General features: G+C 38.9%; 1 long non-coding RNA gene across 1 annotated transcript; it reads right to left on the reverse strand.

Moving 5' to 3' along the window:
• Nucleotides 1–260: 260 nt before the first annotated feature.
• Nucleotides 261–23,016, reverse strand: LOC124417746. Its single transcript, XR_006938546.1, has 3 exons — nt 22,896–23,016; nt 15,147–15,206; nt 261–3,300 (listed from the first exon to the last, which is right to left on the reverse strand). It is a non-coding gene; the product is annotated as an uncharacterized LOC124417746 (long non-coding RNA).
• Nucleotides 23,017–25,440: the final 2,424 nt, after the last annotated feature.

The raw sequence follows: 25,440 nt of genomic DNA on the forward strand, positions 1-25,440 counted from the left end.
TGGAGGGTTCTTGTTTACCTATTTGCAGTGTACTAATTGCTTTTAATGGAAAATCTAAATATCACTGAAGAGGAATACTGTCTACTTATGAAGATTCACTTTACTAATAAATGTTTCAAAAATCAGAGTTGGCACATAAAAAGTAGTGGACTGTGATCAATGCCTAATGCAATATGGGGCAACATAAGAGTTACATGTGCTTTATTTTTGAAATATACGTCATACGTTGCTTCCTGCACTTTATTTTGAAAGTGCCACAAATTTCTTTGTTCGTTTGTACTAATTTTCAAATGACTCCTTGGTTCCATCTGCACTGTACTGAAAGTAGAGCTATGTAGTTCTCCGATGCTAGAACAGAGCACTGAATGCCGCTGTGGCCAGAGTTTTGATTTAGAACAAAGTTTATTTGTGCTAGCTTTCCTGGGAAAGTAGTTCATATACTGTGAGCAGATTTAAGGTCTGTGTGTTTTCTTCTTCTTGCTTCAGAATCTATGAATCTTACTGATTTTCAAACAAGGGATTTGATTTGTGGTTCAGAGAGGCACATTTTTGAACTTTTCTATTACATCAAAATTTTGATCACGCTAAATCTTGACAACACCAAAATATTTAGAATGGAGAATTTAAATTTAATTGATGTTTCCTAAATTGCCCTTTGGCAAGGATGGAACCACTGGTTCTGCAGCTTATCCTTCCACAGCCTGCTGAAATGCACCAAGCCTTGCAACTCAGCCATGCCAGCTCCTTGTTCATGCCCAGGAAAGCTTAGTGACTCAAGAAGACAGATGAAAAACAATGTTATAACCTACCAAAATAATGTTCAAACCTACCAACACTTCAAAATCTCGCTCTAAAGACTTGCCTGTCTTCACTACATAATTCTACTGGATGTTTAGGGATATTTAAGTTCTTGACTCCTAGATAGCCCCTGTAAAACAAAAAATAACTAAATTAAAAAAAAAAAAATCCAGAGACTTTATCCTATGATGAAGGAAAATATCCAGGATGCAACTGACCAATCTGGTGGCCTTCTATTATGAAGTGATGGAATTGGGGGACAAACCAATTATCAGACTGGGAGAACTCCTTGAAAGCACCTCTGCAGAATAGGAACTGGGGGTTCTGGTGGACAAAAAGCTGAACATGAGCCAGCAGTGTGCACTTGCAGCTTAAAATGTTAACAGTATCCTGGGCTGCATCAGAAGAGGGGTGGCCAGCAGGGAGAGAGGGGGGTTTGGTCCCCTCCACTCTGCCCTTGTAAATCCCCTCCACTCTGCTCCATCTGTAGTACTGCATCCAGACCTGCAATCCCCAGCACAAGAAAGACATAGAGCTATTGGAGTGGGTCCAGAGGAAGACTGAAGTACCTCTCCTGTAATAAAAGACCAAGAGAGCTGGGTTTGTTCTGCTCGGAGAAGAGAAGGCTTCAGGGGAGAACTCCTTGAGGCCTTTTGATACTTAAAGGTGGCCTACAGAAGAGCTGGGGAGGGACTCTTTATCAAAGAGTATAGCAATAGGGCAAGAGGACTTTAAAGTGAAAGAGAGTGGCTTTAGATTAGAGATAAAGAAGTAATTCTTTACTCAGAGGGTGGCAAGGTGTTGGAACAGGTTGCCCAGAGAAGCTATGGATGCTCCATCCCAGGAGGTGTTCAAGGCCCGATCTGGTGGGTGGCAGCACTCCATGGCAAGGGGATTGGAACCACATGATTTTTAAGATCTCTTCCAACCCAAGCTATTCTATGATTCAATGATTCTGTGAATCTATGATGTCATATAAGTTCAGAACTGAGATTAAAAAAAAAAAATTTAATGCAGATTTTAGAGGAAATACTCATATAGGTGGTACTGTGGGAAAGGAGAGAAGAGGAGCTGAGAAACTAGTAAAATACTATTAAAGAATTTTCTTTCCTGACAGCCTGTTGTACTTTAATGAAAATCTTTATAAAATGAATTTGATAAAACGCACTCACAGGTTATGCAGAATGTTAAAGTGCATCTGGTATTCAGTGCTGTAAGAAGTGAAAATAATTGACAGGTTCACAATTAGAAGACTATAATCAGAAAAAAAAAAAAAGTCCAAATACATCCACTTGAAGTTACCCTGGATAATGTCTTGATTTTTCTTCAACATTTTCTGTGCCTAATGACTCAATTTCTGTTCTCTAGAACAGAGATACTGCAGTATATTTCAAAGGAAAAAGCAAGATTAATATTGATCAAATCATGTAGGATATATTCTAAGGATTCAACTGGTATTGAGTTCAAGTGTTTTTCAGCTTTGTCCATTGTGTTAGACTTCCAAGTGCCATTCTGCAATGGCCATAATGATTCAGTGCTTAAGTAGAGCAACACATACAGTGGACACTCATATACGAATCAATTACGTTGCATAGGAAGTCACAAGATAGCAGCATGCCTCCTTATGGTGATAGCCAAGACCACATCTGTTAATATGACTCATTCTGTTTATTGAGAGCCATAAACCACTAAAAAAAATATTTTTTTCTAAAAGTGTTGTTAAATTACACAAAGATACTCAGTAGGTGTATTTGAAAATATAACTGTATTTCCATGAAATATGAAAATAAAAGTGAGAGCTGCCATAAAATAGGAATTTGTTAGAAAGATTTGTAAGATGTCTGTGTCTAAGAAAGTCCTGAATGTACAAGCTAGAAGTCTAAAAATGTTGCAGGCCTTAGGATTGGCTCACAGAAACTGAGGCATAAGGTCACAGAAAAATGGGGTATAAGACTTATGAATCAGAGCTATGTCACATGCCTTGCTTTTGTCATAACCCAGCTAAAAACCTTCAAAGGACTGCCTTCATCTACCACCTGCATATACCCTAGCCATAAGCTATTTAAAGCTGCATTTCAAATATTTACATTGGGTCCCTTTTTTGTGTTTATAACATTAGTAGAAACTTTATAATGTGGATTTTGTTAGAACTGTAAATACTAGCTTGGATATTAATAGCGTTCCTGCAAACACAATAAATTGTGTTTTTATTTACTTCCCATATCAATCTAAATTAAAAATTATATAAATTGTTGGAAACAACACAATAAGCAGAACACAGCCGATGAAGCATTCCGTGGAGACACACAGTTTGTTCCTGCACTTCTTTAATCTCATTCATCCACACAGTCATCAGTCTGTCTGCTTGTGCCACTTATTCTGGACTGCTCTGAACCAATGATCAACTGTGAAGTAATAAAGCTGGTGAACCTGAGTTCAGCGGAATGCTTTAATAGTGAAAGCAGCATAGTTGCTGTAGATGGTGCTTCTGGGTTTGACAAACTGAGAAGAAAAAACAACAGAAATAGAACAGGTAAATAGAAAGCAGCAGGAGGAGTGTACAAGAAAGTAACATCAATAAATGCAGCCTAATTTCAAGAGTAAAACATTGGTTGCTGTAAAGTAATCACTTTGAAAAAAACAATATAGCATGAAGGTCTCCTCATAGGATTTCCAGCTGAATTTAATAAACTCTGAATACTCTTTACTCCATCAAATGAGCTCAGCCTTTCCAATTTTAATCCATTTTAAATCCCATGTGTTTCTACAATACTATATCAATACATGTATTTTATGGTTGTTACTTGGTCAAAAGAGAACAAAGCCCAATCTGTGGCTGGAATTTTTCCAGAATACTGAGAACTATCTTCACTATAGTTAGGTAACAATAAATGCAAAACACAAAATTAAAAAAGCAAATGTGTGCTATCAGAGATTAAAATGGCTCAAGATTTAACATCTCAACCAAGATAGTTATATTAAAACATTTGCAAATTGTATTTAGTACATACTGTTGCTTTTAAAAAAGATGGGCTTGATATGTACAGCATCTTTCACAACTGCATATATAAGACAGTACTCAGATCCAAACAGAATGATCACACAATCATTATTATGATAGGGGGATTGGACTCCATGATCTCTAAAGGCCAACCCCTGAAATTCTGAGACTCTGTGATAATAAAATAGAAAGACATAAGAAAACTGCAAAAAGAGAAGTGTTACAATACAAAAAAATGTACAATCCAGATGGAATAATTTTTAGTTTTGTAAGAGGAAAGAAGCAGGAAACTGTAGCTTAAACATGCTATGATTTCAGAGCTCAACAGCTAATCAACAACTTTTATTTTCAAATTAGAAACCATAATACATTTTTCTACAGTGTATTACATTTCCATGGCTGTCTTAGTTTCATATGACATCAATGAAACTGAAAGTCCTGTGCAAATTTACAGTTTTTCCATGGGCTCACAATGCTAGCCTGTCCTGCACATGACATTAAAACTTGAGCTCTTCTAAATATCAGAACTTTGAGCAAGGGACTTAGCAGAGCAAAGCTGATCTGGTTTGAACACATGCCTGTTGTTGATGGGATTTGAGTTTAATAGTCTAGACTGTGAACTCCAGTCCTTCGGAGCCTCTAGGCTCTAGAGGCTTTTAAAATTGTCAGTTTTCACTTGCTAATATGACAGCGACATCACACTGACATATAACAAAATTCCCAAGACCTCTGGACCCCAAATATTTAACCTCAGGGGAGTTTTAAGCATCTCCTACCTGCAACTGATAAGCCCAGCCTGCTGATGTGCTGATGTTTTTGTGTAGGCATTTGGTGAGCACATGGTGACTCTTGGTTCCACAATGATTTTGGTAGGTAGCTCTTAAGATCAGCACTGTTGTATCCCTTATCTACATAAGTCCACCAAATAGATGGAGATCTGGTTTTGCCAGAAAAAGCTTTTTTTTTTTTTTTTTTTTTTTTTTTTCCCCCCCTCTGGAAGGTTCTGTAAATACTTCCTTTCCCACTCTTTTAACTATGCCATGTTGGCCTGAAACCCAACTACCCTTGCCTGCATGAGAAACTGTTTGTGATCCATTAAAATCCATGCCATCTCCTGAGAGACTTGCTCAGTTGCTGAATGTCCTCATTTTCTACCTCAAGCACACAGCAGTCTGTGCTTGTCATATCCTCAAAGCTGTGTTTTTGTCAGTTAATGCAATACAAATCACAGTTAAGTGTAGAAGTAGCAGCACTCCAGCCACTCTAAAATGACACACAGTTTGTCATGCACTCCACCACTGCGGCTGCTGCCATAATTGCTGATGCCTGTTTCTGCCACTGCAGGCAACGATGCCCAGCAAAATGGTCAGGAAACTTTGGTATAACTTAGTCTGAGGCCAGAAAGGACGCTTATAGACATTACATGTGTTTGTTTCCAGATCTGCACTATGGTAATACACAACAGAATTACCTAGAGCAGACAACAGAATTACCTAGAAACCCAAGAACAAGGTACAGTGTAGATACAATAAGGTGCAAATCAGGTGATGGAATCATCAATTATCTGAAATAGTATCAGAGTGTTTACATATGGTATTGTCATAAGTACTTCTGTTTATCCTTCTCCAGAGACCCTTGTGCCTTTTTCCATATGAATTATTTTTTTCTATCACAAATGCAAAGAACAATTTAGTCGTGATAGGTTGAAACATAACATAAACAGATTCTCCTATTCTTAGCCTTTCCTTAACAAAGGAATAAAATGATTCCTACCTGAAATATGAAAGATGCTTAAACTAGAAGAAAGATAATGAAAATCAGGGTTTTTGTGTTAGAAATTGCACAGGAAAATGGTCTTACCTGATAATTAAAAGTTGTTTTGTTTTGATGTTACTACTTTAAAGTCATCTGAGTGAATTGGTAGTGAAAGATCCCAAAAATCTCTGGAGACAAACAGTTGGCCTTGTATGGACAGCAAAAAAAAGGACAGCAGCCTTTTCTCTACAAAAACAACTAAATATTTTGCTTCTAGATAACTGTACATTAACTGAGGAGGGAGTGAACAAGCAAAAAGTTGAAGCACACTTCTCACAATGACTTCTAAGGCAAATGTAGCTTTTTAGAAACCATTGTGGAGAGGATCTCCATCTCTCTTTGCATCTTTTTTTTTCTCTCCTCATCAGTTTAAAGTCTTTCCTCATCAATTTTTCTTTCACTGTCTCTTTCCTGCTTTCAAGAGGAAGTTGGCTCCTGCCATGTCCCAGATAGGCCAGATAAGAAACCCAGAAATAATTTGCCACAAAGCAATGAACTGCTTGAATCATTACTGAGCTCCTGTCCCATCCCCCTTTGCCATTTTGCTTCTCATGGATTTCTTCAAAGTTTCAGGTCTAAATGTTATTTGGAATAATTAAGACTACTTGTGGCATCTATATGGCTGCAAGTGTGAAAATGGAAGTCCTCAGAAGAGGAACAGAAAAGATAATAATGTTCTTACATTACACTTAGATCACTGTCCTTCAGTTCAAATATTGCCAAAGTCATCGAGTTATGATGAAGCATAACATCAAATCCGCTTTTCAGCTCCAGCTTTTTCTTTTACTCTCTCAGTATGTAAGAGCATCACACCAGGCGCTGATATAAACAGTTTGGGTTTGTGGTAAACTCTAGAAATAACACAGCATGCTTCAGTTTCTTCACAGATGTACTATGTGTTCTGAGTACACACAGAAAGGAAGTGATCAAATAAGATATTTCCGAAAGTAATTAATTTCTTGCTGTTATTCTGCCTCTTGGGCTGTATCAAAAGAGGGGTGGCCAGTAGGGAGAGGAATAGGATTGTCCACGTCTACTCTGCCCTTGTGAGCCCCCTACTGCATCCAGGCCTGGGGCCCACACCACAGGAAAGATGTAAAGCAGTTGGAGTGGCTCCAGAGGAGGGCCAGGAAGATGATCTAAGGGCTGGAGCACCTCTCCTATGAAAAAAGGCTGAGGGCTTGCTCAGCCTGGAGAAGGCTCCAGGGAGCCTTCCAGTACTTAAAGAGGCTTCTAAACAGGAGGGAAACTGACTTTTTATGAGATCTGATAGTGATAGGACAAGGGGTAATTATTTTGAACTAAAAGAGTTGAGATTTAGATTAGATATTAGATGGAATTTTTTTCACTAACAGGTGTGGGGAGGTACTAGTACAGGCTGCCCAGAGAAGTTGTAGATGCCTCATCCCTGGAGGCATTAAAGACCAGGTTGGATGGGGCCCTGATCTAGTGGGTGGCACCCCTGCCCATGACGGGGAGTTAGAAGTAGATGATCTTTAAGACCTTTTGCAACCCAAGACATTTTTTGATTCTATGATTCTTTGATTCTATGTTAAGCAGTGCTAGGCCAGACTGGACTAAGTGGCTGATGGGAAGGATATAGCAAGGGAAAAAATCTTTTACTTCTCTACATGTATGTGCACACTGCTTGAGCATCTCAAGGCCTTGGATGTTCTGAACAGTCCAGTGAACACTTTTCCATGTGTTTTCTTCTTTTCTTCCAGTTGGAGCTTATATACAAGTTTTCCTTCATTTGATGTATACACTTTTTCTGAATGGACAGGTTTCTCCTACTTAGGTGTTGTATTTTGATACTTAAAAGAGATGCAATCAGTAATTTCCTCTTAAAGTTTCCTTCACAGAGCAAGTAAATGAAGTTTATCCTGTGTAAGAGATGTAGATAAGAACTAGAGGGCACTCTCATTGTTACACATCTAAATCTTTCCTCATCCAGGTTTGTGTCAGATAGTTTGTTTCATGCTTGCACAGAGGGTTTCAATCTCCTGACTCAAAAAGGACAAGTTTTTCTTCATCTCTGAAGCCCAAATATATGAAGACACGTAGCATGTAGTTTTGCACTGTCTTCATAGTGATTTATCTAGAGTTAGGAATGGACTTAGGTTCCTAATACGTGGTAGAGCTGGGTTTTTGTCTCATATATTATTCAGTCAGCATAATAAAGAACAAACCACAGAACTTGAGCTATTAACTTTTTAATGACTTTTATGTCATTAAAAATGTATTTTTTGGGAAAAAAAACAACACCAGTCTTTGAGCATTCAGCATTAGTATGTTCAAAATATATTCCTACAGCCTTTGCTTCCAGGTTTTCCATTCTACATTTCCAAGTAGCTGATAATTCTGTTTTCTTTTAAAATGTTTTCCCACTAGTTATTGCAAGCAATTTTAGCATTTAAAATGCTGATTCTGAGGTTTTTATGTGGGCAAATGTAACATTCATTATACTTTGTGCAGTATCTTGAAAGTAGCTCTGTCCATTAAATCCTGTTAAATTGAACATTTGACTACAACACAGGACACCATGGATTGTCATCATTTGTGCAAGTACTGTCATTTAGAAGAAAATGTCCTGCTCCAGCACCATCAAGACTGGCATTACTGAGGCAGAGCTCATGCTGACTTTGAAAGGAAAAATACTATGCATTGTTTGTAATTAGGATGAACACCTATTTGTATAAGCTGCTGAAATATTTGGTTAATGGTCATGAAAAACTGACTATTAATACTACTGAAGTTTGAAATCACAAAACTCCACACTATCCCCAATGATTCACTTGTCCACCATCATACAACTACGTCTCATGATCTGAATAGAAAGTGTATGCATTTATCACAGTATCATATGAAAAATATCATATACATTCTGTATGGGCTTCTTTTTTTCTCCATATTCTCTCATGTTCTGAAAACATTTTTGTCCCCTCATTTTGCCTTTCTAATGTAAAACAAACAAACAAAAAGTAGTAAATCTATTAAATAATCCTTTGATGTTGAACATTAAGACTCAAATCCAGGGAAGTGCAAGACTAAACATAGAATTAAAATAGTGAAAAATATGTCTTGGGCTAAAAATATGTCAGTGCTCAATATATGGCACTACCAACATAAAAGTGCATTTATAATGCAGTGAATATGAAATAGCATGCCACTGCTACAAGCTCTTGCCAGTGCTTTTAGAATTTCCTGGAGAGTTGATCTGGTTATGGTCGCGTATGGTTCATTCCTTTGGCCAGAACCTCTGGAGATGCTGACATGCCATCCCGTGCATTTCACGGTTTGATGCAACTGGCTAACAGATGAGATTCCTGTTTTTGGTACTCATTACAGTGTCTAGCACAGGCCAGATAGTTCCCTATAATCTGCTCTCAGCAACACTGTTAGTAGCACAGAAATCTTGTCAAGGAGATAACCAAACATGTTGTGACTTCCATGTGACAAACTCTAAACCATCGTACCCCAACCTACATCTCTCCAGTGGGAAAGGCATTATGTTATTGGAGTTACAGGTACTTATGCAACCTGCACACAGCTTACAGTTACTGGCTCTCTAACTAACTGCCAAAAATAAGATCCAGTTTGGCACAACTGCTTGTTCTGCGGTCATAATTATTTGTGTATTCAAAAATCTTCCAGAAAATGAAATTTTGTAGTTAAAAAATCTATTTTCTGAATTTCTTTTTCTTTCTTTCTTAAAAGAAAAAAAAAAAGGCATTAAAAAAAACAAATGTAGGGGGAAAAACTGGAAAAAACTTCCAAAACAACTGTCATAAAATTAAAATTGGGTTTTAATTACGTATTCACAAAAATAGTTGTTACCACTTCTCTCAATCTGAAATTGGAAAAAGAAACCCCCTACTTAAATACTTATTATTGAACTGGACATCATGTCTCACATGACTGAAATCATCATTCTGTTGTAGAATTTGGTAAAAATCTCTGTTGCCAAACCAAAGAGATTGGGAGCACCCAAATGAAAAGAGTTAATGATTACTCCATTATAAATTACTCCCAAATGGAAGCAGGAAAAAGACTCACCGCAGAAATGACATCAGTGGAAGGTGGTTATCTCCTGCTTTGGTGGGGAATTATATTAACGATTGACTGATTTCTAATTCAGAGTGATCTACAAACACTGAGTAATACTGTATTGAAGTAGAAAGTGCTATTTTTTCTCCCTTTAGGCTTTACAGATTGCTTATCAGGGGGCAGAGAGGTGAAACTTTCATTATGCCATGGAAGGAAGAAGACTGTTTCACATCAGTATCAGCTCTCAGTCCAGTGCTCAGACAACCAAGCTATTTTTTATTGATTTCGTTTACTTTTTCCTTAATGAAACTGTGAAAAACAAACAAGAGAAAACGTCTGTTGTTTGAGAGTTCACCTTTAAAAGAGATAAAAATGCACCACTGTTCTATACATCTGTTTGCCAATTTTCTTTCTTTTTTGTACCTTTAAAGTTCTGATTCATTTACAGCAAAATTATAATATTAATGTTAGCGAATAATGAGGTGCACTGATAGGTTAGGGAGAAAGGCATTAAATGTTCCTGTGCTCCTTTTACTGTAAGTTGTTTTGACATAGTACATCTGCAGGAGACCAACCATTTCGTACACATTTCAGTGAAACAGAGGCAGAGAATACATGAGTAGCCGTAGCAACACAGTGAAAAGATGCCACACTTTAATCTGACTATTTAGTTATTAAATCTCTTTCCTTGTTCTCATTTCTGTAGGCTATCCTTCACTACTGTAATTGTAATGGACACATTCCAGCTGAAATTTATAGACTTTCCAGAGCAACACTTCAGTCCATTCAGTGATGAACACGACATCATCTTCAACAGTTATTTCAGAAAGAAACAGAGAATAAAAGTGAAGTAAAATGGGAATGAAATTCAGAAAAGACCTGGGGATAGGGAAATCATAAAGACCACGAGGGCCAAAGAACTTCATAGTGTGAAATGCCTCATATTTACTTGCCTTTGTAGGAAGGCCAGATCAGATGTATTACACAAAGTAGAACTAAATATATGCATGAGGGTCTCTTTGCCTTTTTTGCGAATCTACATATTCATTCTATCACAGAAAAATTAATATCCATATTAAGTGCACAGAAGTGCAAGTGTAGAAATTGTCTGTTAACATGGAGCTTCCATACCAATTTTAAATATATTCTTCTGTTCAGGCTTTAGTCGCAACTTAACACAGCTGTATGTGAAGACAGAAAGGACGTACATCTCTTGTGGTTCATTTATTGTACTATCTATGGAAAAGTGCTGATATATTCACCGTAAATCTTAGTTCATAGTTTTCATGCATTTCTTTCTCTGCTCACTCCTATTGTAGAAACAAAGACCAAACAGTATGGAAAAACAGAATGGCAAGAAAGATACCAGGAACTACTACAGTAGAGAAAAGTTATTAGGTTACAAGAGATATGCATATACAATCTGTTTCATTGATTTATATGATTCTGTGGAGGGGAGTCGATAAGTTAATTCACTCCTTCTTAATCTGCATGAAAGAGGGTGAGTCTCTTTTCCCAGGTAACTAGCAAGATGAGCAGTCATGGCAGTAAGTTGCACCAAGGGAGGTTCAGGTTGGATGTTAGGAAAAATTTCTCCTCAGAAAGAGTGGTGAGGCATTGGAAAAGGCTGTGCTTGGAGGTGGCAGACTCATCGTCCCCACAGGCGTTCAAGAAACGTGGAGATGTGGCACTGAGGAGCATGGTTTACTGGGCATGGTAGTGATGAGCTAACAGTTGGACTATGTGGTCTTAGTGGTTTTTTCCAACTTTATTAATTTTATAGTTCTATGAATGGAATGTACTGCCCCAAGTGAGAAAATCCACCAAAGAACATGTATGCCTTTGTGGATACGCATGAGTGCTTAAGTTGCTGGCCCTCACCATACAAATAAGCCCTAAGATAAAAGTACTGCTTTCTTCCTTCCCCCTGGATAATATTTCTCAGAAATGCATATTAAACCTCAGGACTTATATCCATATTCATACCTGCACTTCACGGGCTCCACAAATCTGCAGTGTTTGCAACGACCAACGAAGAGATTTTATGAAATGTGGGAAAGAATATACTTATCAAATGACCAATTCAGTCTTGTGGTTATGTTTAGATAAAAACAGATATTATCTCAAACCTAAAGCACTTCAGCATTTCCAGTGTTTAAGCTTTGCTAGTTTCAAAATGCTTAAGCAGATTGATCTTCTGTAATTTGATGTCGATGAATTACCATCAGTGTATTGTGATTATTATGCTTACAGTAGACCAAATCCACAAAGTAAGGGAATGTCAAAACTAAAGATAAAATGAGGTTCCCAAGTCCGTATACGTTATCTGATAGGAAGACTTCTTTCTTAAAACATCAGAAAGGAATTTAATGTGAATGAAACACAGGATGTTTATTACATTTCCTATTTCAAAACATATTCTAAATGTTTCATCAATGCTAACTGCTTTCTATTCAGAAAGTGTTCGGGATTCAAACAGTAGCACAACACAGGTAGAAGTAGCCCATACTCATGCACTTATTCATGATCTCAGTGAGTTCCATGTTTGCTCTGCTCTACTTTTAAAACAGGCAAAATACATCTTTACTATTAAACACAAGATGGCCTTACAAGGAGTCTGTTTTCAATATCTGATAAAGATTTGACAACTGAACCATCTTGCCTTTTTCATAATTCAGGTCAGTGAAAAGTGTTTTCAAGAGTGCTAACAGGCCCAGGATTAAAATCACCAGAAGAACTTGAGTTCTCTTAGGACGTACCCTGAAATTTCCTGGTACTGTGGAAAGATACCCCCAATCTCAGATTGTTCTTGTGTCTGGAATAGAGCTGCCTGCCTTGAAACTTGTCTTCAAATGTGTCCAGGCTCACTCTTTTCATAATTACTTGTATCTTTCTTTGTCATAAAATGGGATGTGACATTAACGTTTGGTAGTACACCCAAGGCAGCAAGCACTGAGAATCCCCCAGCTCACCTCCTAGACCGAGTTACCGCAGCTGACAGGCAGACAGGTGGTTAAACCGAATATTCTGAGGAAGACTGTGTGAGAGAGAAGGCTGAGCACTTCCAAGCATGACAACAGGACATCTGTTTGGGGTATACGAATAAACAAAAATCCAGCTGCCCGCAGAAGTATGGACTTTGCCAGTCCTTACAGACTGCCAGGCAGGCATTTTGAGGATATTTGTCTCAAATGCCTATAAAACTTTATGTTTATCGATTCATTTTGCCAACAGACAATATTTTGTGGATTCTGCAGTACGTTTCTTTCTAAAAATTTTTCCTTGCCCACTCAAAAAGGAATTATTTCCTAAAGTAGTTTACAATTGTCATGAAAGTCAGGAAGATGCTTCTAATTGTGGCTGAAACCGTTAACCCATGCTATTAAACAAAACCTCAGCTCTCTGAGGAAATGCTGAGATTAGTTGCTTTTAGTGTGCAAGTTTGAAATGTCTCCTTAAAGCTTTTAATGCCAGTAAACTTCTTATAAAGGAGAATACTTGCTGTATTACAGAACTTTGCTTCAGTTTTAAAATGCTTTAAAATGAAATATATTGAAAATGTTCAGCCAGCTACTCAACAAAAGTGAACAACATTATCGATCGTTTAAAATGTAATTCTGACCACAAGCAACAACAACATCCTTATGGAAAAAGTATGATTTTGGGGGACAGTTATGAGCAGAAGGGGTTTTCTTTCTCTACAATATAAAATGTAAGTAATGTCTGAACTTCTAGCTACAGAAGAGAAAAATTACAAATTATAATAGGTATTATCCCTGCTTTGCAAATGATAAAAAACACTATACTGATTCTGCCAATTGGCATCATGGTGAGGACTGACTTTCAGCATCACAGACATTTATGTTCTATCAGGTCGCAATGTGAGTTGACTACTATCCTTTAAAAGTTTCTCTAGTAATTAAAGATATGATAGGCAGGTCCTGTGTTTAATTTTCTATTCCAGTTCATTACTGTATAGTGTTTTATAGCAATCATCATTATTGATGATTTTTGATCAACAAATTGATGATATTGATCAACAAAGAAGAAATAACATAAAAAGGTTAAATATGTTTTATTACAGTAGACATCTTGAGAGAAATCTTTGTCTTTTAGTGTACTGGGATTTTTATGTTGTTGGTCTCCACTCGATGTTTGTTTGAGGCAGGTTGAGCAAAGCACCTGCCTATTGATCCTTTCATTCATACTCATGTTGTGACTTTAAATATCCTATCTTGATATTCATTTTGTGGTCCATGAGCAGATGTCCTATTTTTTAAGTCTCTCTTTTGCATCTCACCCTGCATCTAATTCTATCTCACGCATTTCTCTGAAATAACTTTTTATGATATTTGCTTACATCTTTTAACTTTTTGTTTTCTTTTCCTAATATAACTTTCTACATCATTATTAATAAGGAGAAAATGTAAAATGCTAACAAAAGCTTCAGGAGAATTAACAGCAGCCTTATTTAAATCCCTTTTCTGCCTGTCTCTTTGGATTTATCTACATATACTGCCTAGATAGTAACAGGATATCACTTAAAATATGCATAGAAAAATTAAATAGAGAGTGAACTTGCAAATATTTCAGAGTCAATTTCGGTAACCATCTGTTCAAAAGCCAAAGAAGCTCAGAAGTGCAGCTTCCTCCATTTGCTTTCAGGATGGCTTCAGAATACTCTATCTCAACATACACTCACTATTTTGCATTTCTTTTAAACATGCAGCCAACTCACTTCCTTTCATGATTACTTTGTAAACACATCTGTCCAGCAGAAAGAGGAGATGACCAGAACACAGTTCACATACTTTCAAGAAAACAAATGTTCAGGGAAATGTGACTTACATTCACTATTTATCTAGCCTGGACTCGGATGGAATTCTGTTTAGCAGCAAAAAGTACACTATCTTTTCACTAAGGGTGTTAAAAATTTCAAATGCTGTCTGATAGCATGTTTCCCTCATCTTTTTCTGATACAGGTATGAGAATATTCTTTTCACAGGTATTCTAACCTGTTAGGGTGTATCTTAGATAATTCTACGAAATAAAGCAGTTAACTACCTCTATGAATCAGCACAACTCTACCAGTTTAAATGGAAATTCATCATTTTATATAAGGAATTTGTGTATTTATGTTTCATTCCTTGTCTTCAGAACAGATATCTAGATGTGTAAGTTTTCTTTCTGCAGAAAACTGCAAATTCAATTTGAGGGGCATCATTATCCAAGAGTAGGATTTAGAGTCTGATTCTATTTTCAGTGGGGATCTCGAAAGTACATTCAGCTCAAACACAGCTAATTTCTGACATTAGAAATTATAAGCAAAACAAACCCCTAACATGTTTTAATGAGGGAAAAAAGAAAAACAAAAAAGCTTCTGTAAAAACATTTAAGGTCTGCCTCTAAATCCAAACTGTGAAGAGTGAGAATATCAAGCTAATGTTGACTTTGCTGATGCTCAGGAAATTCAGAGTAGAAATACCTGCTTTCCTTCACTGAGTGACGGTTTTCTCCATTTTCTCTTCTCTCCTTTTCTGTTATGCTGAAAAAGGGTGATGAGGAAGAGAAATAAGATTTTGATACGGTTACAGGAAAATGCTCAGAGGCTTTGTCTGTGAGTAGCCATTGCAGTGACCATCGTTTTCAAGGACACAAACTCTTCAGTATACTGACATACTCTACATAAGAGCCACAATAAATTAGACTTCCCAAATACTAACCTATACAGGTTTTAATTACTTTCAAAACTCCTTTTGTTCAAAGCAGTGCTTTAAGTTCCAAACTATTTTTAGCCTGTTGTCAGTGTGCTGAAACAGTTAGATTTAGTCATGCTACGTGGGCCTAAAAGGACAAAGACGAATCCATACAGATCCATGAAATAAAATCAGATCTTGTTTTGTTGCTGTTGGAATACCTTAAGTAAACTAAAAAGAAGGGAAGTACAGTTCCTTTGCCTTCTCAGAAAGCCTCTAATTAAGTCTACTACAATGTGCATTCACTGTATTCAAATGAATATTCGCACTGAACTGTCGAATTAGTTCTTCGCCTAGAATACTCACTTTAATGACGTAAAAATATGCACTGAGCTTTTTCTTTCATAAGACCTGGAAAGTGGGTTGAGACAGAAAGAAAAATATTTAGAAAGGACGTGGGAGAAGGGTTGCTTTTTGGAGTGCTGTAAATTACAACACTGGGTGCTTTCATGAACTGGAGTCTATGTAACAATGTCTCCTCCTCACAGAAGCAAATCCTCCATGCCTGTTTCCCATCTCCCATAGCAGACATCCTATCCAGCATCACTACTCTGGTTTGCTCCTGCTGCTTCTCTCCTGGCAACACCAGGACTCCGGGGGGAAGCTCCTGATGCCACAGTAGGACTGAGACCCTTGGGCAGACTCTCCTAAGTAGAATTCCTCATTGACAAATGATGTTAACCCAGGACTTTGGCAGAGCTTGCACTTCCTTCAGATTGCACTAAAACTTGTTTATAACGGAAATGAGACATCTCCCAGGGTGATTTTGTTTATGTCTGTGGAACGGTAGTTTTACAATTTCTTTGTGATTGCACAAAATTGCAAGAAATTCAAAGATGTTCTCTGAGTGTTTTCTTTGTGATCACAGTTTGCTCTTTGGAATTACAAGTTACTCAGAACTGTCGGCCACAGTTTACATGAAATATTCTATTTCAGTAAGCAGTGGATAATCACCAAGAAACAATCCTCTGACTCTTTAAACAAAAACGCTCTAACTTTAATTTGGGGCATACAGGCTTTAGTGAAAAGCCAGAAAGGGCAAAAGATGTGCAATGCTGCTTGACAGTTTGACTACGTCACTGGAGATGTATCATTTTTGTAGTGTTTTTTCGTGTTAATACACTGTTTATTCTCCTCCAACCCTTGTTAACAAAAATAAATAAGTAAATAAAAGGAAAAGGGAAATACTGAAAACAACTCATTATTTCAGCAATGTACTTGTACTGTTCTTCTCCTTAGCAGTGGAACTTCTTACTTAACTGTGACAGTTACCTTTCCTTCTGTCAAACCAACAGGAGCTTCCTTGGGTCTATCTACAAATTTTGCCTCTCTCAAACCCACTGATAAGATCATCTAATTTGGTATCAGGCATCTCTTAACCTCCCATCCCACTCAGAGAAGGAAAAGAGGAAGCCACAATGAGTGTATATAGATTGCTGGCCCTTCCTGCAGAAAAGATCTCCTTAAAATTGTTCTAAAATTGCTAATTTACAATATATATTTAAAGTAAAATTGAGTTAAGAAGCTCTCTCTCCTGGAATTTCTGGTTCCCTTAGGCTCAGAGTTCCAAGAGCACTGTATGAGTGAGGCAGCCTGTGGGGCATCCCATGGAACAGGACAGCAAGTGGAAGACCCAGAGTCACCATTGCTAGTGCAGCTGTCAAGAAAGCTGTCACCGAACAGCACATTTTAATGAAACATTTCCCTGACAACCAACATTTTTTTTCACAAATCTCATTTCACTGGAAAATTTTAGCTAATTTTATCTCCAGACTGACAGTATTTCCTTACAGTAAATCTGCAGGGTTTGGATGTTCAGCTTTTTATCTACCATGTTACAGGTAAAAGAATGAGGGATAATAAAGACTTCTGTATGTTAAGCAGATCTTCACTCACACATTTGGAAAATGTTCATTATTATCATCAAGGTGCCTCAAGGCACATTCATCTTCCTAAGACACAAAAGCACCAAAGGTTAGCGCTGCTGCACTGAATTACAGTCATGAGTAACCAAGAGATTCGGGATCAGATATGACAAGTAAACAGTCCTATCTTCAAATCACAGATGCAGAAGGAGAGCTCAGACCACCTGTATTTCTGAACATCATCTAAAAACACAGCTCAAAAATCACTGTTTAGTCCCTTAGAACAAGTTGTTAAATTGTGGGGCTCGTTGTCAAATGCCAATATTTTATTTATTTATTTTATTTTGTGTTACAGAGCTCACTACTTAGTGATCTACATCAATAGACACCAGAGCCTAAAGTCATCCATTAGTCTTTAGGCTTTTCCTTGAAGTTTATTCAATTTAGCAATCCTAAGTTCTGCCAGTGGAGGAAGAAGAGAAATTCAGCCCATATCAGATTTGAACGATGAGCTGAGGATGAATGTTCTGATAACACAACCATTTTCATTCTGAAAGACAAACACTGAAGTGATAGACACCTCAGACTGGTGGCGATACAACTGTTCCATATGAGTGATTGTTTTTAAAAAGTGTGGATTTTAGCCAAAACATTGATGCAACAAGTTGGACCCAATAATTCCTGCAGATCACTTCCAGCTTGGGATATTCAATGATTCTGTAATAATTCATTTGCCTGGACCTCTGCTGGAGGCCATATCTTAAGGACATTGAGGTGCTGGAGCAGGTCCAAAGAAGGGCAACAAGGCTGGTGAAAAGCTCGGAAAATATGCCCTGTGAGGAGAGACTGAAAGAACTGGGGCTGGAACTGTTTAGTCTGGGGAAAAGGAGGCTGAGGGGAGACCTTATTGCTTTCTTCCAATATCAGAAAGGTGCTTACAGCGAGAGCGGGGTTGGTCTCTTCTCACTGGTGACAGGTGACAGGAAAAGGGGAAATGGCCTCAAGTTGCACCAGGGAAGGTTCAGGTTGGATATCAGGAAACACTTCTTTACAGAAAGGGTTGTTAAGCACTGGGATAGGCTCCCCAGGGGGGTGGTTGAGTCACCATCCCTGGATGTGTTTAAAAACCGTTTGGATGTGGTGCTGAGGGACATGATTTAGTGGAGGGTTGTTAGGGCACTATGGTTAGGTCATGGTTGGACTCAATGATCTTTAAAGTCTTTTCCAACTTGAGTGATTCTGTGATTCTATGCCTTCTATGGTGGCACTGAACCACAGTGAAGCGCCAGCAGTGCTGGAGGGCACTGGAGGTGTGCTGGGTACAGCACACCCCTGCCAGCTGGGTAGGCTGCTCTGTGTAGTGAAGGCAGCCAGCGCTGGCAGTGCTGCACCCAGGTCTGTCCAGCCTCTGCCCCTTCTTCTTCCTAGTCTGGGTGCCTGAGTGCCACAGGCACCAACAGCCAGGCAGGAAAAAAACAGCACAACATAACAATGACAAATTTGGTTCCTGAAGCATGAAACAATTTATCATCCAAAGTGGAAATACTTACTGCATTTATCAAAAGCAATCCTCCATGGATATATGAGCACAAACCCTCTGTTTACAGTTTTTAACAGGAAGAAAGATGGTGATTGTTCTTTTTCATACTCCCACCAAACCCTGCCTTCACTGCTTTCGATGTCATGTTGTGGCTACTCCCACGCATGCAGCTGCTATACATGCTGCAGTCCAGGACCACATTTTTTTTCCAGCATCCCTTTTTAACTTTGCCTGATGTAACCTTATACTTGAGAAAGGCTTTGGGAAATTCACATCTTTTTGTGAAACCAAGCCAACATTTTGCAGATTGGTTTCTAAAATTCATTTCCAAAGGTTATCCTATATTTCTGACTTTTGTCAATAATATATCTATGAACACAACTACGTGCAGTTTCCAATGTTTACTTTTTGAGCTTTGCAAACTTTGGTGGTGTTTGACCAACTGGCTCTTGGACAAGAAAGTTGATATCCTTTGCAGTGATCATGTTATCTGAGCTCACACAAGCCTATATAGACATTATCTACATCACCTTTGTCCTAAATGATATGCCATGTTTACCACCTCGTTTGTACTATCAACTTTTAGAAAAATAATATATTGGTTTATATTTACTATTTTTTAGCTACTACTAACTGTTCTAAATATGCAGAAGGGCTAGGTATGTCAGACTGCTTAATTAATATATGTCTTTACGAAGGTTTCTGTTAAAAGAGTGTATAATAACAAATACTTATCCTCCTACATATGAGTATCCATCAGTGTAATAATCACTTTCTTAGGTTTTGTCCTGCAATGACCATGGACATGAAAATTAAATTGCTCTCAGAATCACAGGTTCACAGATTGGTTGGGAGGGATTTATGTATGTCCAATTTGCTCAAGTACTTCCTCCCACGATCCTCTGCTATCAGGGCTACATCTCTCTTGGTTCAGCCTTTTGCTATGATCTCTGGAGCCTGGGATTCCTGAAGGCCAGTCTTGCGGGTAAAGAGAGGCAGAGAATGTATTCAGTATCTTTTGTTTTTCATGCTTCTGTGTAACCATGTCTCTTGTTTCATTCAACAGAAGAACCACATTTTCCCTCATCACTGACATACTTATAGGAACCCTTCTTGTTGTCCTTGACAACCCTGTCCAGATTCACTTCCATTTGTGCTTAAGCTTTCCTAACTTCACGCCTGGATGCTCAGACATCATCACTGTATTCCTCCCTCCTTGCTTTTACCCTCTCTACATTTCTTCTTTGTGAATGAGTTTTACCAGGAGCTCTTTTTTCATCCATGTAGGCCATGTGGCATTTTTCTCTGATTCCCTTTTTGTTGGGATGCACTGCTCCTGAATGTGGAGGAGCTGATCCTTGAACATTAACCAGCTTCCCTGGGCCCCTCTTCCTTCCAGGGTCTTTTTCCTCTGGACTCTACCAAGCGGATATCAGAGGAGTCAAAGACTGTTTCACTTTTCTTGCTTTCTCCTCCCTTCTATTTCTATGTCTCTCTACATAGCATACAGTATATAACATATACACTGTATAGTCAAGTACAAATATGGGAAGTGAAATTTTGTTAACAACTTTGAGTTTCAGAAAGACCTCAGAAAGCTGTATTTTTGCATACTGCTGACAGTCTGAGGAAGCCATGGTAATCTAGACAATTAGCGGAAGGATTTGCTCTGAAGCTGTGCAGCTTGTCTGTTCTGTATTACTGAGACATTTCCACAGTCCTTCTTGGAGAGATGCATACTTTCTAGATTTTTAAGACAGAACATAATGGAGTTTCCTGGCTTTACATGTCTTTTCACCCTGCCACATGGATTGACTTCAAAGGTTAAGAAATTTAACACAGTAAGGTTGTAATTTTCCTTAATGGACAAAAAACAAGATAGATTTCCCTCCTCCAAGTCATTTATTTTCCTGTTAATTTAAAAAGTCAGTGACGTTTCAGTTCATAGAATCATAGAATCACTAAGGTTGGAAAAGACCCACAGGATCTCCCAGTCCAACCATCCACCCATCACCAATGGTTCTCACTAAACCATGTCCAACACAACACAACATCCAAACGCTCTTTGAACACCACCAGGCTCGGTGACTCCACCACCTCTCTGGGCAGCCCATTCCAGTGCCTGACCACCCTTTCAGAGAAGTAGTATTTCCTAACGTGCAGCCTGAATCTTCCCTGGCGCAGCTTGAAGCCATTCCCTCTAGTCCTATCACTAGCCACACAAGAGAAGAGGCTGACCCCCAGCTCACTACAACCTCCCTTCAGGTAGTTATAGAAAGCAATAAGGTCCCCCCTGAGCCTCCTCTTCTCTAGACTGAACAATCCCAGCTCCTTCAGCCGCTCCTAATATGGCTTGTGCTCCAGACCCCTCACCAGCTTTGTTGCCTTTCTCTGGACACGCTCCAGGGCCTTGATGTCATTCTTGCAGTGAGGAGCCCAAAACTGGACACAGTACTCGAGGTGCGGCCTCACCAGTGCTGAGTACAGGGGGATAATTACTTCCCTGTTCCTGCTGGCCACACTATTTCTGATACAAGCCAGGATGCCACTGGCCTTCTTGGCCACCTGGGCACACTGCTGGCTCATGTTCAGTCTAGCATCAATCAACACCCCCAGGTCCATTTCCTCTACACAGTCTTCCAGCCACTCTGCCCCAAGCCTGTAGCGTTGCCTGGGGTTATTGTGGCCAAAGTACAGGACCCGGCATTTGGTCTTGTTGAATCCCATCCCATTGGCTTCAGCCCAGCTATCCAGCCTATCCAGATCGTTTCATTTAACAAACCTGCTCATACATGCATGCATGAAAAGATCATTCATGTTTTAAAACTAAATTGAGCCACGACCTCCTACAGAATACAGGATACAGAAACAGTAAAGGGAAACCAGTTTTGCACAGTACTAAGAAATGTTTGACAGTCTAGAGCCTAAAGTCTGAAATTCTAGAGTCTAAAGTTTGAGAGTCTAAAGCCACAAGCTTGTTATGAGATTTCAGCCTGTGATAATACTTAAGAACTAATAACTTTTCAATACATATGCATCTTCAAATTTGCCTATCATCAAAAGTAGAAAACAGAGGAAGAAAGGGAGGGTGGAGGAATTGGCATCTAAAAATCAGATTCTAAACACACAAAAAAATGACATGATTCCAAAGAAAGTTTGCATTTAGAGGGAAACCATGCAACTTCATGCTGTTTGTTATGGACGTCCCTCAAAAAGAAGCAAACTCTGTAAGAGAAGTTATCTTCTAACAAACCATTGAATGCCATTAAAAGAAAAAAGATTTTTTCAGGATGCACAAGCACTTTTCCAGTTATTTGAAGTTTATCTCCCTGCTGACGCACATAGCTCCTCATACACTCAACCTGTACCAGTTGGTCTATAGGCCACATTGCAACCATAGAGTATCACAGCTGCAGTACTTTATTCCTGAAATTAACTGTTTATTCATCGCTGCGATTTGGCACGATTTTTATTCAAGCAGAACTCTGCTCCATCACTTTCTCAAATATTTTGCCGAGCAGTGGAATGAAAATTAGGATCATATTTTTAATCGTCCAGATGATGGCAGTATTTTCACAATTTAGTTGTGCAGTGGAAGACTATTCAAAACAATGTGTTTCCTACCTAATTACATATAATAGAGAGCTCCAGGGCTTTATCTTTCTCTAATATCCTATTATTACTATATTATCCATTTCTTTCCTTGTTCTATGTTACTTAATTCTTAGTAATATACTGAAGCGCTTACTGCAGGGTCTTGCAGCTAGTATCACATCGCTGATGTCACTTTGCAAAACAAATATTTAAGAGCAAATAATGCCTGGTGCACAGATGCACGGAAAAAGGGAAGGTCACAGCAGAGCCGTCCTGCTAGCCTCCAGCCTGCTCCTGACAACCCAGCAGCCATGAAGGAGGGAGGACATTTGTGGCATGGGGAGTCCTGCTCTGCTGCATGAAAGTTAATGGACAAGTGCACAAACCAGAGCACCAAGGTATCTGAAATACCTTCTTTTCCCAGTTTTGGCTGCCTCCCTCCAGGATCAACCCAAGGCCTCTCCCTAGAGATGATATACCTGTGATAGGATCCAGTGCGGGCTGGTCCTGCATTTGTCAGTCACTTGAGGAGGCAGAACAGCTCTCAGAGGAGGGACAGCAGCACAACTTCTTTTCAGCATTGCTGCTAGATAAGGGCCCTGCTTTCAGAGCTCAGGAAGCTCTGAGATCCCTGATTGGCTCTGGCATCTGAGGACGGAGGTTGGCTCTCCCTTTCTCCACCCTTGTCAAATTGGAAATGGCTGTTAACCACATACTGTGAAGGGAAATGAATGTCAGTTTCTTTTAACCACTTTTGCAGGTACTGGGTGAAGAGAGGAGAGGAGGAAATTAAAGTCTGAAAAACTCATTAGTATCCAGGCCACATACTCACTTGATATCAGGGTACATTCGTTTAAAGCTAATGGAACCACAAAACATGTGGCCTATTCAAGCGCTGTGATAATACTAGATATGTTCCTCTGTTTGAGATCAGCTCCCTTTACATGAGCTGGGAACACCTGGGTGTTTTTATGCATGAGAGAACAGGTTCCATACATGACATTTGAAACTAAATCTAGATGTGTATGGGGATTACTGTTTACTGTCATGCTACTGCATTACTAAATTATAAATGTTAACTGGAAAAAATAGACTAATATGCAGCATGAAATGAATATATGTGCTAGCATAATATTATTTTACTATTGCATGACGGCAACACATCTTTCCCTATACAAGAGCAGCTTTCTGTACAGTATAGTGATCACTGCTATTTAAATAAGAACACTAATTCTTAATTACTTAAACAAACAAAAAAATGTCTTAAATTAACTTTGCACTGACTGAGTTTGAGGTTGGTTTTGGTTTGTTTGTTTGTTTGTTTTTAATCACTAAACAGATGTCACAAAGTATGTATCTTGCTCTTCATTCTTCTGTCTCATTACGGTGGTACGACCATGTCTTGTGCTCCCTCCTGTTTCTGTGCACACAAACAGCGCTGCTCCCTTCCTTTCAGTGGGCTGGTGGTGAGGATTGCTGGCATCAGCCAGTGTAGCACAAGGTGGAAAAGAAACTCTGTCTGGGCTTGAGAAGTCTTTTACAGATGCCCTAGAAATAAACATCTCTTTTCCCTTCAGTGAACTGGAGTTTGTTTTCTTTTAGCACAGACTTTCAATCAAGAAGAAATATCCCTTTGTTTAGCTATAAAGCCAAAATAAGATTTTTCGGGTGATAATACAATATTTATAGCTGATTTATCATGTAAGCAATGACACATTGCAAAGTAATGACACAGTCAGTCACTGAATCACTGCTTGGGCACTTTTGGAGGAATCCCAGCCATGCCACAACAGACAGCTGAAATGCAGGTCATGTTTCTCAAAAAGAGAAAAATAATAAGGAAAAATAATGGTGGGGATGGAAATGAGGAGGAGAAAAAAAAAAAAAAAAGAAAAAAAAAAGAGGACACAAACAGAAGCCCTGGTTACCAACATTTCCCAATGCCAGCCCAACACTTCCTCTTTTCCTTTGTTATTTTAGAAGACCTCCACCACCATCAGCATCTCTTTAATGGGAAGGGGAGCTGAGGGGAGCCAGTGGGCAGCACAGCTGCTGCTGGTCTTAGTAGTTATGGTGGCAGTGGTAGTGATGATGGTGATGGTGGAGATCATAGAATCATAGAATGACCTGGGTTGAAACGGACCACAATGATCATCTAGTTTCAACCCTTCTGCTATGTGCAGGGTCGCCAACCACCAGACCAGGCTGCCCAGAGGCACATCCAGCCTGGCCTTGAATGTCTCTGGGGATGGGGCATCCACAACCTCCTTGGGCAACCTGTTCCAGTGTGTCTCCACCCTCTGTGTGAAAAATTTCTTCCTAATATCTAACCTAAACCTCCCCTGTCTTAGATAATAGAGGTGGCGGTGGTGGAGGTGATGGGAGCCCCAGCCCTGGAGAGCACTGATGGGCCAGGGCTGGGAAGGCTCCTTCTTTGGCTGTGAGGCTTCTGGAAACTCCATATGGGCATGTGGAAGAGGTGAAAATCCCAGCACTGTTAAAATTGGCCTGGAGTTTTTCCCCTAACAAGGCAGATACTAAAAAAGTAAGAAATTATTTTGTTTACCATCATCCACTTTTTTTCTTTTCACTTTCCAAGGACAGAAAACCAATAACTTTAAAATAACCTTTCTGCATTTGCAGCCACCTCATTAGATAGAAAGTTCACTTTTAGAAAGATGCTCAGAGGTACACACGACATACACAGCTATCTGTGTGACTGAGGTACAAACAGCCTCTGTTGGCAAGGGTGTTTTTCAACTAGGAATTCTCTGTTTCATCATTTTGACAAGACTCTTCCATCTACACAGGAAACAGTGACCCAACAGGGCATTAATATCCAGGGATCTGTATTTGACCTCTACCAAGAGATAATAAGGATAACGTTGTGATGTTTCTAGCTCAGAAGAAGAGGAGACACTCCAAGAAAAGAAAGACAGGCTAAGCAGCTGAGATATATGACATAGACTTAGTTTTAATGAGTGTTTACATCTGACCTTACACAATAAAGTACATGGAATTTTA

The sequence above is a fragment of the Gallus gallus genome, chromosome 2, assembly GCF_016699485.2.
Source record: "Gallus gallus isolate bGalGal1 chromosome 2, bGalGal1.mat.broiler.GRCg7b, whole genome shotgun sequence".
Lineage (NCBI taxonomy): Eukaryota > Metazoa > Chordata > Aves > Galliformes > Phasianidae > Gallus > Gallus gallus.